General features: G+C 47.0%; 1 protein-coding gene across 3 annotated transcripts in view; it reads right to left on the bottom strand.

Annotated features, from left to right (window-relative positions):
* The window catches only part of Lhfpl2 (LHFPL tetraspan subfamily member 2), a 143,955-nt gene that overhangs the window by 8,634 nt on the left and 122,627 nt on the right, over positions 1-12,694 (bottom strand). The gene's annotated exons all lie outside the window — the stretch shown is intronic.

Genomic DNA, 12,694 nt, shown 5'->3' with positions numbered 1-12,694 from the left:
CTCTGCCCTGGCACTCAGCAGAGCCATCGTCAACATGGCCAATGCCATGCGAATGCAACATCTGGGTCAGCTTGAGGGACTATGATCTGTCCTCCTGCCCTCCTTCCTCCTCCTCTTTCTTTTCCCTCTCTACACACACTTCTAAAATCCCAACTGTCATTTCTCTGGGTGAGGTAAGGCCCTTTATACCAAGAAATTCCAGAAGTGTGGTGTTTCTGATGTCCCCTCCATGTGAATACCACACTTGGCTGTTCCCCACCTGAGCCAGTGTGAAGAGCACAGCCCCGGATCTCCACTGTCCTCAGGATGACAGCAGTTCCCAGTGACCCTGGCGGGGGTGCCTGGACCCTAGCAAGTGTCTCTTAGTCACACAGTATGTTTGTGGCTGTTGTGGAGGGCAAAGAAGAATGTTTGGCTAGATCTTTAACATAGTACCTGGCTGGGTGTGTCAAGACCCAGCCAGGAAGAAGAAGCACAGTAGCTGAAGGCAATGGGCCCAACGTGGGAAAGTTTTCACCTGTTGGGGACCTGTGCTGTGGCTAGACAGAACAGGACTGTGTTCTAGAAGATTCCACTTTCATTGTAACTAAAGAAATACTCTCCAGCCTCCTAGTCTACAGTAGGACAAGAGAGTTAAAAGATGTAACATCTGGTGACCACTGGTTACCACAGTGCATGGCTCAGACAGGCAGGAGGGGGAAAAGTGAAAAACTAAATGGTTAATTGTCTGGATGACTGCTCAGAGACTGGAGACAGAGTTTTAACCACCTCACTGCTGGCTGCCAGTAAGGGCCACTAGCACCCCAGCATGCCTGTTTCCTCCACTGCCCCCTCAGCTATTTCAGTCATTATCTTTTTTGGTACTTTTATTGGGTGTAACTCCAGAGTGTAGGCCCCCTCAGAGTACCAACTGTGCTCTATCACTGCCCAAGATATAGAAGATGCTAAAACCAAATGAAATAACACACCAGAAGCAGTTATGGTCCTGCTTCAACAGTTAACAGAGTCCTGGCTTGCACATTTCCTTATGTCTGCCTGGGCTAGGCTGCGGGTGAAATTTTCAATCAAAGCCCTTTGGGTGGGAAGGAAGCTGTTTTCAGCCTTTTCCATCCTTGGAAAGGCTGGACCAGTGTCTATGAGGAGGGGTGCTGCACTGTGTCTGAAAACAGCCACTAAGGCTTTGTGAGGACAGAGAGCAAGGCACAGGGAAGCAAGTGGAGGAAGGGCGGCTGCCTCACAGGCTCTCCTTCGCCTTTTCTGACACCTCCCTTTTAGGCAGTCAGGAAACTGCCACCCTGCCTCACCACTGGCACGTCAAGTGGTCAGATGTCACCTTCTCTTTGAGGATCGCCCACTACATACACAGGTGCTATTTCCTTCTGCCTGAACAGTGAACACTGCAGCCTCGGCCTGTGGAAAGTCCACGCAAACTGGATCTCCATGTGACATTCCCTGCTCCTCAGATGGCCCCCAGACTGAATGCTGCAAACTGACTAGAGACCTAGGGACAGGAAATAAAGACAGCTACCTCTGGGGCACCACAATGAGATGGAACACTGACCACTTCTACTAAGTCATAATCTAGACACCTGCTGTGAAGCCAAGGTCCCCAGAGCGTGTACACTGTGTGTCCCTGTGCTGGCACATTGTTGACCATTGTGTGTGTGTGCACATTTGTAGCAGATGTCAATGAGTTCCCTAAACTTTCAGCACCTCCAGGCCAGAAACATTCAAGAACTGGGTCAGACCATGTATGTTGCCATTTTCAAACAAGGCACTCTCATGCCTAATCTAGACTCACATCCACCTAGAAATGCCCCCATTACCCTAGTCCTGTTAACGCTTCCTGTTAGGATTACTTCTCTATTCTCCATTGCTCTGTGGACCTTCCTGTCTGTTAGTTTTATTTATTCAACTGCTGTATACTGAGTTACCAACTGCACTTCACTTCTCTCAGCTCTGGCCATGGTGTAGTCTCTTGTGGACCTCTGAGCTGCTTGAGTACAAGTTTTATTCCTTATACAATCTTCCATATCTTGCAAGCAAGCGACACATACTCCTGAATGACTGCTGGTGGACTCAGTGTCCTAAAGAGATGCTGTAATTTGGTTTCAATCATAAATAAACCTTCCGGGTATGTCATGGTCACCACTGAATAACTGCAATCAATTGTTCCTGATCTTCCTGACGCTAAATCAGCCACTAACATTTAGTGACACAGAAGGCCACCCAACACCATCGAACACCACTTCCCTGCAGCCTCAGAGACACACAGGAGTGTGTGCGAATCTGTGTATTGTTTTCCTTGAGTTTGTCTGTAACTCAAGAGATCTGGACCTAAGCTAAGCCTTAGGCCTGGTCTGTGTTGATCCAGCTCAGTTTACACAGCACCAGAAGACTGGTCTGTGTCCCTCCCCCCATGACCATCTAACATGAACCAAGTCAATCAAAGGAGTGACTGACCTCCAGAAACTTGTTCTATTCTGGGACGTGGCTAAGGAGCTAAGCCTTCTGGGGGTGTTCAAATGCAACAGGTTCTGTCAGTGCTAATCAAAAAGCAAACCGAGACAGTACTAGAGTTGCCACACAGAATCTGAGCCATGTGCCCGAGTTCCCCAGGCCAGATGCTGCCCTAGCTGTTCCTTTTTGGGACCCTGTGCTTCCTTCCAGGCCTTCCCACAATCCACACGCTGAACACCAGCACCCACTCTTCCTGATTGTATGTGGTCCTGGGTTCTAAACGTGGCTCCGTACTCCTGCCTTCTGGTTTGGGCTACAGCTCTGCATGTCCAGCTGCAGGTGTGGGTCACTGACAAGGAACATGGAACTAATGTCCGAACTTGAACTCTTGTTCCTCAACTTACCAACTTCATCTTACACCTGCTCAGCTCAAAAACCCCAGTGTCACTTTTGACTCATCCCTTTGTCGCTCATGGTCTATTAGGAACACCCAGACTATCAAGAATACCCACTGACCTTTTAGCCTTGCTGATTGTCTGGAGTGCTCTTTTTCTGAATTACCACCTGGTCAACTTCTTTTTCTCCTTCAAGGCATCAGCTAATCTTCTCTCCTTAGTGACTCCCACCTGATGACTTAATGTGACCTAGTTTCTCCAGGATGCCCTGGATTTTCACCAAGTCTACTTCGTTTTACCCCTCATAGCTATCCCCTTTAGCACCCTATACAATTTACTTATGTTGTTTATTTCCTGTCTCTATCAGCCTGAGTGCAAATCCCACATGGGTATGAGAACTGTGTGCAACTTCTTTTGTGTCCCACTTGCCCCAGAACAATGTGCTTAGTGAGTTTCTGCTCACTGAATGGATAAATGAAAACTAGAGTGTTAAGATTTCACTGCACTGTTACATGAAACCATCGTGGAAAGCTCTTGCCAAGTTCTTGAACTAGCTGGAGGAAGACCTTCAGTCGATAACATGAACCCCAGAGCTTGGCAGTTTGCACCAACAGGAAGCCTGGTCTGGGGCCAAACCACTGGCTGGCCTCTTCCCTGTGTACCGAAATCCTTTTCCTGACTACAGGAAAAGGCTCTTTGTTGAGAGGCACACAGAAAAAAAAAAAAAAAAAAAAAAAAAGCAGTTAATTAAATGTAATCGATTTTCAGTTATCTAAGGCCAGTCTCACTTTAACCACAAAACTCAGGAACTTTCCAGCTATGCCTGGCTGCTGGCAGGAGGGCCAGCTACAGGGAAGGCAAGGCTGTCTGCAGGAGGGCCATCCAGAGAATGCACTGGCCACCAGCAGGAGGTCCAGAGCACTCTGAGAGAGGAGCAGTGTGTGTGTGTGTGTGTGTGTGTGTGTGTCTCGGGGAGAAGCTGTGGGGGAAAATGACAAGGTAGAAAGATAGGGGGATAAAAAAGCACAGGGAGTCACTAGAAATAGCAGGTGCTTGCGGTCAGAAGGACCTCTCAGAGGGGCCACTCCTGTTCTGCAACCTGGACAGTGCAATTTGCAGGTAGGTGTGTGTGTTAGAGGAGGATCATGTTTAGTAAGTGAACTCTTAGTCACTAAACATTAGGGACCATCTATTTCACTCAGGTTGGTGGCGAGAGCACCCCTGTGTTGGCTAACATTTGCTTGCGTGCTTCCCTTAAAAAAAATCTTTTTCTCAAGTTACCTTGCATGCCAATAGCCACAGCCATCCAGCAGTTCCTAAGAGATACCTTTAGGTCAACACCTGTTAGGTGCCAACAATAGCCACAGCCATCCAGCAGTCCCTAAGAGATACCTTTAGGTCAACCCCTGTTAGGTGAGGCCATGCTCTCACATCAGTTCCAGGGTTGGCATTATAAAGACTGATAAGAGCACACCATAACTGACTATAACTGGCTCCCAAGTCACTGAACTGGCCACAGACGTGAGAGTGACCTGTATGGGTGCAATGGGAAGTGACTTTGAAACATTCTTCAGTTAAGATCGAAGACAGGGTCCCAAGCAGGCTGCCTCTATTCTAAATTTAAAAGAAATTCAGAAGCAAAAGCTTTGAATATAAGTTATGAGCAAATGGTTAGCAAACTAGTGGGAGGCCAATAAATTTATTTTGTTAAAATGGGGACACTGGAAATAACACAAAAAAGGGTGGAGGATATAATCTGAAAGTAAAGGATTTAAAATGAACACACCTGGGTCTGTGAAATCTCCCACACTGGCCTCAGCTTTCTGTTTCTGCTGTGGAGCAGCGGGGATCTCTGCAGATCCAGCACTTGTTCCCAGACAGCAGCTATGGGTTGGGAGTTTCTAGAGGAGCCCCTGGAGGATGTGCTCGGGAGCCTGGTAAGGGGGGAGCACCTGAGGAGCCCACACATTTATAAGAGGCTGCTTTTGAGTTTTCTGCCTTTTTTGCGGTCTAGGCACAAAATTCCTACAGTTGTATTGCTTTTGAAAACTTTTGACGGTTTATGGATAAGGAAGACCAGGGTCTGACTTTGATGGTCAGTAACTGTTTCATAGACCAAACCAGGAGCTAGGAGTCGGAGGTGTCCTAAGGAAGAGTGTTGTCAGCTTATGGCTGCCATGTCTGTGTGCAACAGTGCTGTCTGTCAGTCAGCCTGGTATACGATTAATAGTAACAGAGAAAGGAAATGGGGAACTGTGTGATACTTCAGATGTTAATCATAAAAGCAATAAGAAAAGGCCTTGTAAGTAATGCTTCTACCACCTCCCCAGAAGTCTCCAGTGGGCTAGCTCTTTCTCCTTACAGCACTCCCATGGTAGAGCAACTGGCAAGGAAAATACTCTCCAGTGTCAGGGGTAGGGGTGGGAGGACTTGGCAACCTAAACAGAATTGTCTGGACAGTCAGCATAGTTAGGACCTGATAGCCAAGGCAATTGAAGACGTTGCTGTTGTAATTACTAAAAACCTAACGGCTACCAATTAAGAGTTATCTGATACCCTTAGAGTATGAGGAGATCTGATCTGTAAGGAAGATGGGGGCTTGCCACTGTCAGTGCCTCCCTAGATCTTTCCCAACACAGACTTAGCAGCAACAGCAGCAGCAGCAGCTTCCACCCCGGGCATCCCATGACTGGTTCTGTTTAATCCTCCCCAGTGATGGGAAACTATTTCCCATTCAGTTAGAACCTGCATATTAACTGCGGGCGGGTAACTAGGAGACCTTTATGAAGTATTCAACCAATACATTATTCATCCGTCATGAAGGACCGCTCCTGTTTGGCAGGTCACGATAAGCTCATGACCTCTGTGTGTGTGTGTGTGTGTGTGTGTGTGTGACCCAGGCACACCCACATACACATAAAAAAATAACAGGATGTCACACTTAAAGATACTTTTTTCTTTTTAGTGTTGGGGAATTGTACTCTCCAGTAAGTAAAAGACACTTTTTTAAAAAATGCAAAAACTCTTAAGCTATTGAGAGTGCAAACTTTTAGGAAACTGGGTGAACTCTGGCTTGTTGAGGTCTCCAGGTGCAGAGGTTAAATAATTCCTACAGCACAGCTGATGTCACCCTCAACATCAAGCCACTGAGAGTGGCCTCTGTGACCCAACACAGCCACTCTTCGGTCTGATTTGAAACTGGAGTTGTGGACACAGGCTTGTACTGTTTGTTTTTTTTTCTCTTTCTGCTTGTTTGTAAAATAAACAAGCAAACAAATAGTGTTGGGGATAGAACCTAGGGTCTTGAACATACTATACAAGCTTACAACCATTGAGTTCTAGGTCCCACTCTTGGTTTTCTTAGGCATGATCTGACTATGTCACATTGACCTGGAACCTGCAAGTCTCCTGCCTGAGTGCTAGTATCACAAGTGTGTACAGTATTTTAAATCCTCAGTATGTGTATTTTTAGGGTAGGAGGGTGAGGGTGTGTCTGTGTTGGCCATTTACTAGAGCTTCTCAGAAGAACATTTCTTTTTTTTAAGATTGATTTATTTATTATTTATACAATGTTCTATCTGTATGTACACCTCCACACCAGAAGAGGGCACCATATCTCATTATAGGTGGTTGTGAGCCACCAGGTGGTTGCTGGGAATTGAACTCTAGACCTCTGCAAGAGCAGCTACTGCTCTTAACCTCTGAGCCATCTCTCCAGCCCCCAGAAGAACATTATAAAATAATAAATAGCACAAAGATGCAGATTGTTTTTTTGTTTTTTGTTTTTTTTCCAGCTTTGGAGAATACTACCATTGTCTTAATCTCTTAAAACAAAATGCCTAAACTGTTCACTTAAATATTCAGAGCTACCTTTAGCCCATTGTTTGTGAATGTTGGTGGAACAGGGACCATCAGTGGTCCGAGATAATCTGTGTCTGCAATGAAGTAGCTGCAGTGCCAAACCATTTTCACATTTTATTTGTGGATCAAATACTGCATCTGAATTTTAAGGGAGTCTGAATCTTTTTCAGGCCCTTACAACAGATCCTTTTTTAAAAAAGTACACCCCAGGGTCTAGAGGGATGGCTCAGCGCTTAAGAGCACTGGCTGCTTGTCCAGAGGACCCCTGGTTCAATTCCTAGTATCCACACGGCAGCTTACAACTGTCCATAACTCCAGTTCCAGGGTATCTGACACCCTCATACAGACATACATATGGTCAAAACATTAATGCATATTAAAAAATAAAGAAATCATTAAAAAAAATCCTGGCCTCTGATTTCCTCACATTAATGGCTCCTTGGGTTTATTTGTGTTTAGGCACTATTTTTTATTTCATGGTATGGTTGAGCTCATTTCCTTTATATATGAGAATATATTTATACATCTTCGTGGTCCTTCAGAGTATAGTTTATGAAATGACAACTCTCTACTACATCTTACAGGAATTCAAGAAAGTTGTAGAGCCCAGTATTCACATCTTAGCATCTAGCGGGCATGCGGCAACACCTCCTTGGATTGACAGTTATTTCTGGCCAGCCTTATAACACACTTTCTGCTCTCCAACAAGGGAATTTATAAATGTATCTATCAGTGGTATCTCTTTTTAAAAAGTTTTTACTTTTTAAAACTGTGTGTGTGTGTGTGTGTGTGTGTGTACACTGGTGTCTTTGAAGAGGCTAGAGGCATTGGATTTCCCTCGGAGCTGGAATCATGGGCAGTTGTGAACCACCCAATAAGAATCTGGTAATGGAACCTGGGTCCCCTGAAAGAGTACATGTAACTGGAGCCATCTCTGCATGCCCAATCTGTGGCATTCTTAAACAGATTAAAACATTAAACTCCTAACAGAGGTACCATCTACGTAAAGAGAAATCAAGAGCCCCCCATTGGTGGCCAGAAGCCCCCATGCCTGGCTTTCACCAAGAAGGAACGCTGGCATGTACCACAACTCTCCGTGAGTCCCCTCTTACTGGGGAGATTTGGAGTTGCTCACTAAGGTCACACTACCTTCTCAGCATAAAGTAGGTGACTTCCTCAGGGGTAAAATTACGCCCAGGCTCTTTTGCTTCCCAAGACCCTGGTTCCATTTCTCTCTTCTTCCCTTTCTGACCTTGAGTGAACAAACAGGGAGAAGAAAGGTGTGATGGAGGCAGGGCACACTGGGCTGTGTGTACCATTTGATGCTCACTTTGGGAGAAAAGTCATGAAACTAATCCCAGATGGCAGCTGCCGGGTGCCTCACACCCACTTAGACCTCACAGACACTGGGTCAGGACGGTCAGTCCCGGGGGAATTTATGGGGTCTGACATACAAGCCCTCCACACCTCCACTCACATTCTGCTTCAGGAAGGAGGACCACGCCTGGCTTGCAAAGGTGGTGTTTACATGTGCACTCACCCTCCTGCAGACACCCACACTCATGAATGCAGAGCCTGGATGGCAGTGGGTGTTACACACCCCCTCACCCTCAAGATTCTTGACACGTGGTCGTCAAAGCCAAGCCCTTCATGTCCTTTCACGTTCTCTCAGTCCTTCTCCTTTTTACACAGTCTTCCCTCACTCTCTACCATTCTGTTCACCCTTAAGGAGGAAGACCCACACACACCAGACCCTCCATGGCCAAGGTGGAGCTTCCCATGGCTTCCCCCTCCATGGCAGACCTGCAGAGGCAGAAGCCAGCCCTCAGTAGTCTGTCTGCTCAAAACTGTGGGGCTGCTCATGGAGGTAGCCCTTCGAGGCTAAGATCACACAGACAGGGCTGGATGGGGTAGAGATAATGAGAGCCAAAAGACAGAAAAAAGCCTGTGAGGGAAGGCTGGAAGACAGCAGGCAGCCAGGCTCAGCAAGCCTCAGGACAAATCCCAGGGGACTGATCTCTGCCAACACTGTGCAGCCAAGTCCTGAACTCATTTGAATGGCTTCTGTCCCAAACCTGAGTCACTGGGGATCCCATGGACTTCGAAGCTCACCCTCTATGCATTTCCAAAAACAAACTGCCTGATGCTGTCATGGAAAACCTGGCTCTTTGCATTCTACAGTTTCACTATGGATTACATCCAGGTCACAACCCAAGGAAGACAGCTGGCAAAGCCAGCCCTGCTGGCTGGTGACCCAGCTTTTGTAATGGATCCCAGAGGAATCTGAACCCAAGTGTGTTGCTGGCTCTTTGAGTCCTGGACATGCTCTCCTCAGTTTCTGCAGTCAGGGGGCTCTGAGCAGCCACCTGCAGCCAGACTCAAGTCAGGTGTGGGAGCTGCCCCCAAGAAGAGAAAGCACAGGGCAGTGTTCCTGCTCTCTTCTGCCTCTTAGAACAGTGATTGAAGAGCTAAGGTCCAAAGCCTCAGGAGGACTCGGCACCAGCACCCCGAAGGTGCAGGCAATAGGGGAACCAGCAGCAGCAGGTAGAAAACACAGGACTTGAAGACAATGAGGCCAATTCCAAGGGCTTATTGAAAGTATCCTGTTCCTCAGAACACAGCAATTCTTAGAAGCATAAAAACATCCTAAAACTTGGCAAGAATGCAGGAACACTTTGAAAATCACTGTAGAGGCATCACCATTTCCTAAACGCCAAACACCACACTTGTCTTGCCGACGTATTGTCTAATTTAACCCTCAAACAACCTTCAGTTATGTATCATGACTAGACCCGACTACAAGGGAGCACACCTGGAGCTTAGAGAAGCTGGCTAAGTTGGCCAGTGTTTCTCAGTCCTCCTGAGGTCAGGCCTAACTCCAGTGATGGCAGGAGGCAACTGCTGAACACCAAGGTTTCTACAGGATGGTAGAAATAACCAGCTTCCTGGTTGCCATAGGTCAGGCCTTGAAACAAATCATCTACTTCATCTAACTATGGTTGTTGCTCTCAGTAACAGGTAAGACATTTCTACTGAGGCAACAGAGTCGCTTACACGTTAACTCTAATGCTGAAATGCCAATATTTTAAATGTATGTCCTGCTTCAAGAGACGGTCTTAATACATAGTCCAGGCTGGACCTTCTGCCTTCTTCTCTCAAGTGCCCAGATTACAGGTATATGCCACCACATCCAATTTGTGGTTTATATTTCTATATAAGCCTGTGGAATATTTATTTTTTAATGTATTTAATTTTTATTTTTATGTGCACTGGTGTTCTGCCTGCAAGTATGTCTGTATGAGGGTGTCAGAGATTTTAGAGTTACAGACAGTTGTGAGCTGCCATCTAGGTGATAGGAATTGAACTCGAGTCCTCTGGAAGAGCAGTCTGTGCTCTTCACCATTGAGCCATCTCTCCAGCCTGGAATATTTATTTTTTAAAATTAGCTATGTCTAGGGAATATGCTTATGTCATATCTCCTAATTTTATATCCGTCATTTTCTAAAAGTATCATTTTGCTATGTTAGTATTGCACAGCTGCAGTAAGTTCTTTCTTGCGCCCCATTTGCTTCATTGCCAGCAGACCACAAGAGGGCATAATAGAGGAAAGCCCCAGGGCAGCCTTTCTGCATCCAGGGTGGGACTCTGATGCTCATACAACTTTTGGCAAACAGAAGTCAGTATCTTTCACACTGTAGCCCAATGGTGCGGGACCAGGCCAGCTGCCACAGGACGCTGAAGTACCTGGTGTAGCCCTCCATCCTAGGAGAAGGAACCTACTGCGCCCTTCCAGCAGATGTGGGAGCACAGGAAGATTAACCCATATTTATCCCCAGCTCTCTGTGGTGCGCTGTGAGCCTGGCTGTGGACCAGCCTCTCCTATACTTCAGAGCTTCACCCTAAGCCCATGGCCCCTAGAGAGCAAAGTGTGAACAGGAGGGCCCTGTGCCTTGTGCCAATTTAAGACTGAGTAACCTCAGAATTTCTGGGATGTGCCCAATTTGCAGAGGTGGACAGAAAATTTAAATTTCTTCAGAAAGGTCAACTTTTGGAACCATCCTCTCTAGCAGGTTAGTCCACGAAGTGCTCTTCTCCTCAACTCTTCTTCTCAGAAACTTCATGCAGACAGAGACAGAGAGAGGTCTTAAACTCACTGGTGAAGATACACATGGAACTCTGCAAAAACGTTTGGTTGCCCATTAAGGGAAGTGCAAACAGGAGCATGATATGATTCGTTAGGCTAACTTGTCCTCAGGGACGGAGTTTACTGGGATGACTCCTGTTAAAAAACACACAGAAAGCTGGATGTGATGGTCCAGGCCTGTATTGCTAGCACCTAGAAGCTGAAGCACGAGGATTCCCACGTGTTCCAGTGAGTGAAAAATAAAAAAGCAAACAAAAACAATACAAGCTGCATGGGAACAGTCTTCAATACCCCATGTTGTAAATGGTCACTGTTGTTTGTTTTGTCTGTGAGCTTCCCCAGAAGGGCAGCCAGGAGTCTCTCTGACAGGCCAGCTTACTAAAAACCCCACCAGCAAGGCATGAAAGCCTGGAGGGTCAATTTGACCCGGTCGAAAAGTTACCCCCCCTTTCTGATTAAGCAGGGGTCTTTTGGAAGATGAACGAATCCTGAGTGCAGGCTATGTGTTTAGTTTGACTTTTTAAAACCCCTTTGGTAACACTTGGCAGATGCTTTAAGATGGACACCCGAAGCACTATGATGCTCGAGGAAGTAAGCGGACATAAAACCCCAAACCCTCTGCCTTTCATGTTTCTGGGAGGGGAAATACCAAGGGTGGACTTCAGACTTCAGAAGTGAATCTCAAGGACAAAGAGTGTTACAGCATTAGACGCCTAGGATGAAAACACACATACACTAAGGTGATGTCATGTTCCAGCCTCCCCGCTTTGCACAGAGAGGTGGCACTCTGCCCCGTGGGCCTGCTAGTTAGCAGCAGAGCTAAAACATGGAAGCTTGGTCTAGCAGAGTGGTCTACATCTACCTGGCCTATTCCTAGCACACCTGAGGCTGTCAGATAAACAGTGCCAACTGCCACATGGAGAATCACCTCATGGAGACAGCTCAGGCCGCAGGGAGGGGTGTGTCACTTCTCTTAGTCCATTACCCCATCCTCAATCCCTGCATACAATGGCCCCCTAAGATTTGAGGAACAGAAAAGCAAACAAAGAAACAAACAATAACATTATCCTATCAGCTGTTTGGGAAAGCCCTGCCGTTTGATCTGTTTATTTGGAAGCAGCCCCACTTAGCTGCTCTGAGGCTGAGTGGTATTAGCTCCTGTGGGGTCTGCTGCCTCACCACCTCCCTGGCTGCAGGGCCCGGCCCACCACTGATGAAGGGCCCAGGTCCTACTCAGGAGAGTGCTGAGCAGAACCGCCTGTGCTCTTCAGGTGCGGTGTGGAGACTCCTCCCACTGCAGCTCAAATTGACAGCCCCCTATTTAACATGGGAACCTCTCCCTGTTCATTCTAACCCAACAGCACAGAGGTAGTCCTTTCAGCATGGCCAACTAGTGCTGTCTTGGGTCAGGGTCCACCTTTCAACTCTTTGGAGGAACCAAGGTAATGCCAGGGTCTACAGACCTTTGCTTGCAGCCTTCTCTCTGGGATCACTGTTAAGAACTCAGACTTTCTACCCATTTACAACAAGCTCACTAGTGCAAAATGCCCAGAAAGTAGAAGTTTGCTTGCACCTTCTGATCCGACTACACAGAACATTCTGTCCGGCTCCAAAGACAACTTAAGTGCTATATTATTAAACACGGAGGAACTGATGCTAATCCCTTCCTGGGAGGCTGGAGTCACCCCCACACGATGCCGAACTCACCAGGGTGGAGGGCAACCTCTCTGCCTCTCACTAAACAAGGCAGTCTTTCCGTTTTAGCTGCATCTGGGACCGGCTCTGACCAAACCCCTCAGATATGCTCCCCTCCCCCCACCCCACCCAAAGCACA

The sequence above is a fragment of the Meriones unguiculatus genome, chromosome 6, assembly GCF_030254825.1.
Source record: "Meriones unguiculatus strain TT.TT164.6M chromosome 6, Bangor_MerUng_6.1, whole genome shotgun sequence".
In the NCBI taxonomy this organism is placed as follows: domain Eukaryota; kingdom Metazoa; phylum Chordata; class Mammalia; order Rodentia; family Muridae; genus Meriones; species Meriones unguiculatus.
Note: the sequence above shows the minus strand (reverse complement) of the source record. Positions and strands in the feature narration are given on the sequence as shown.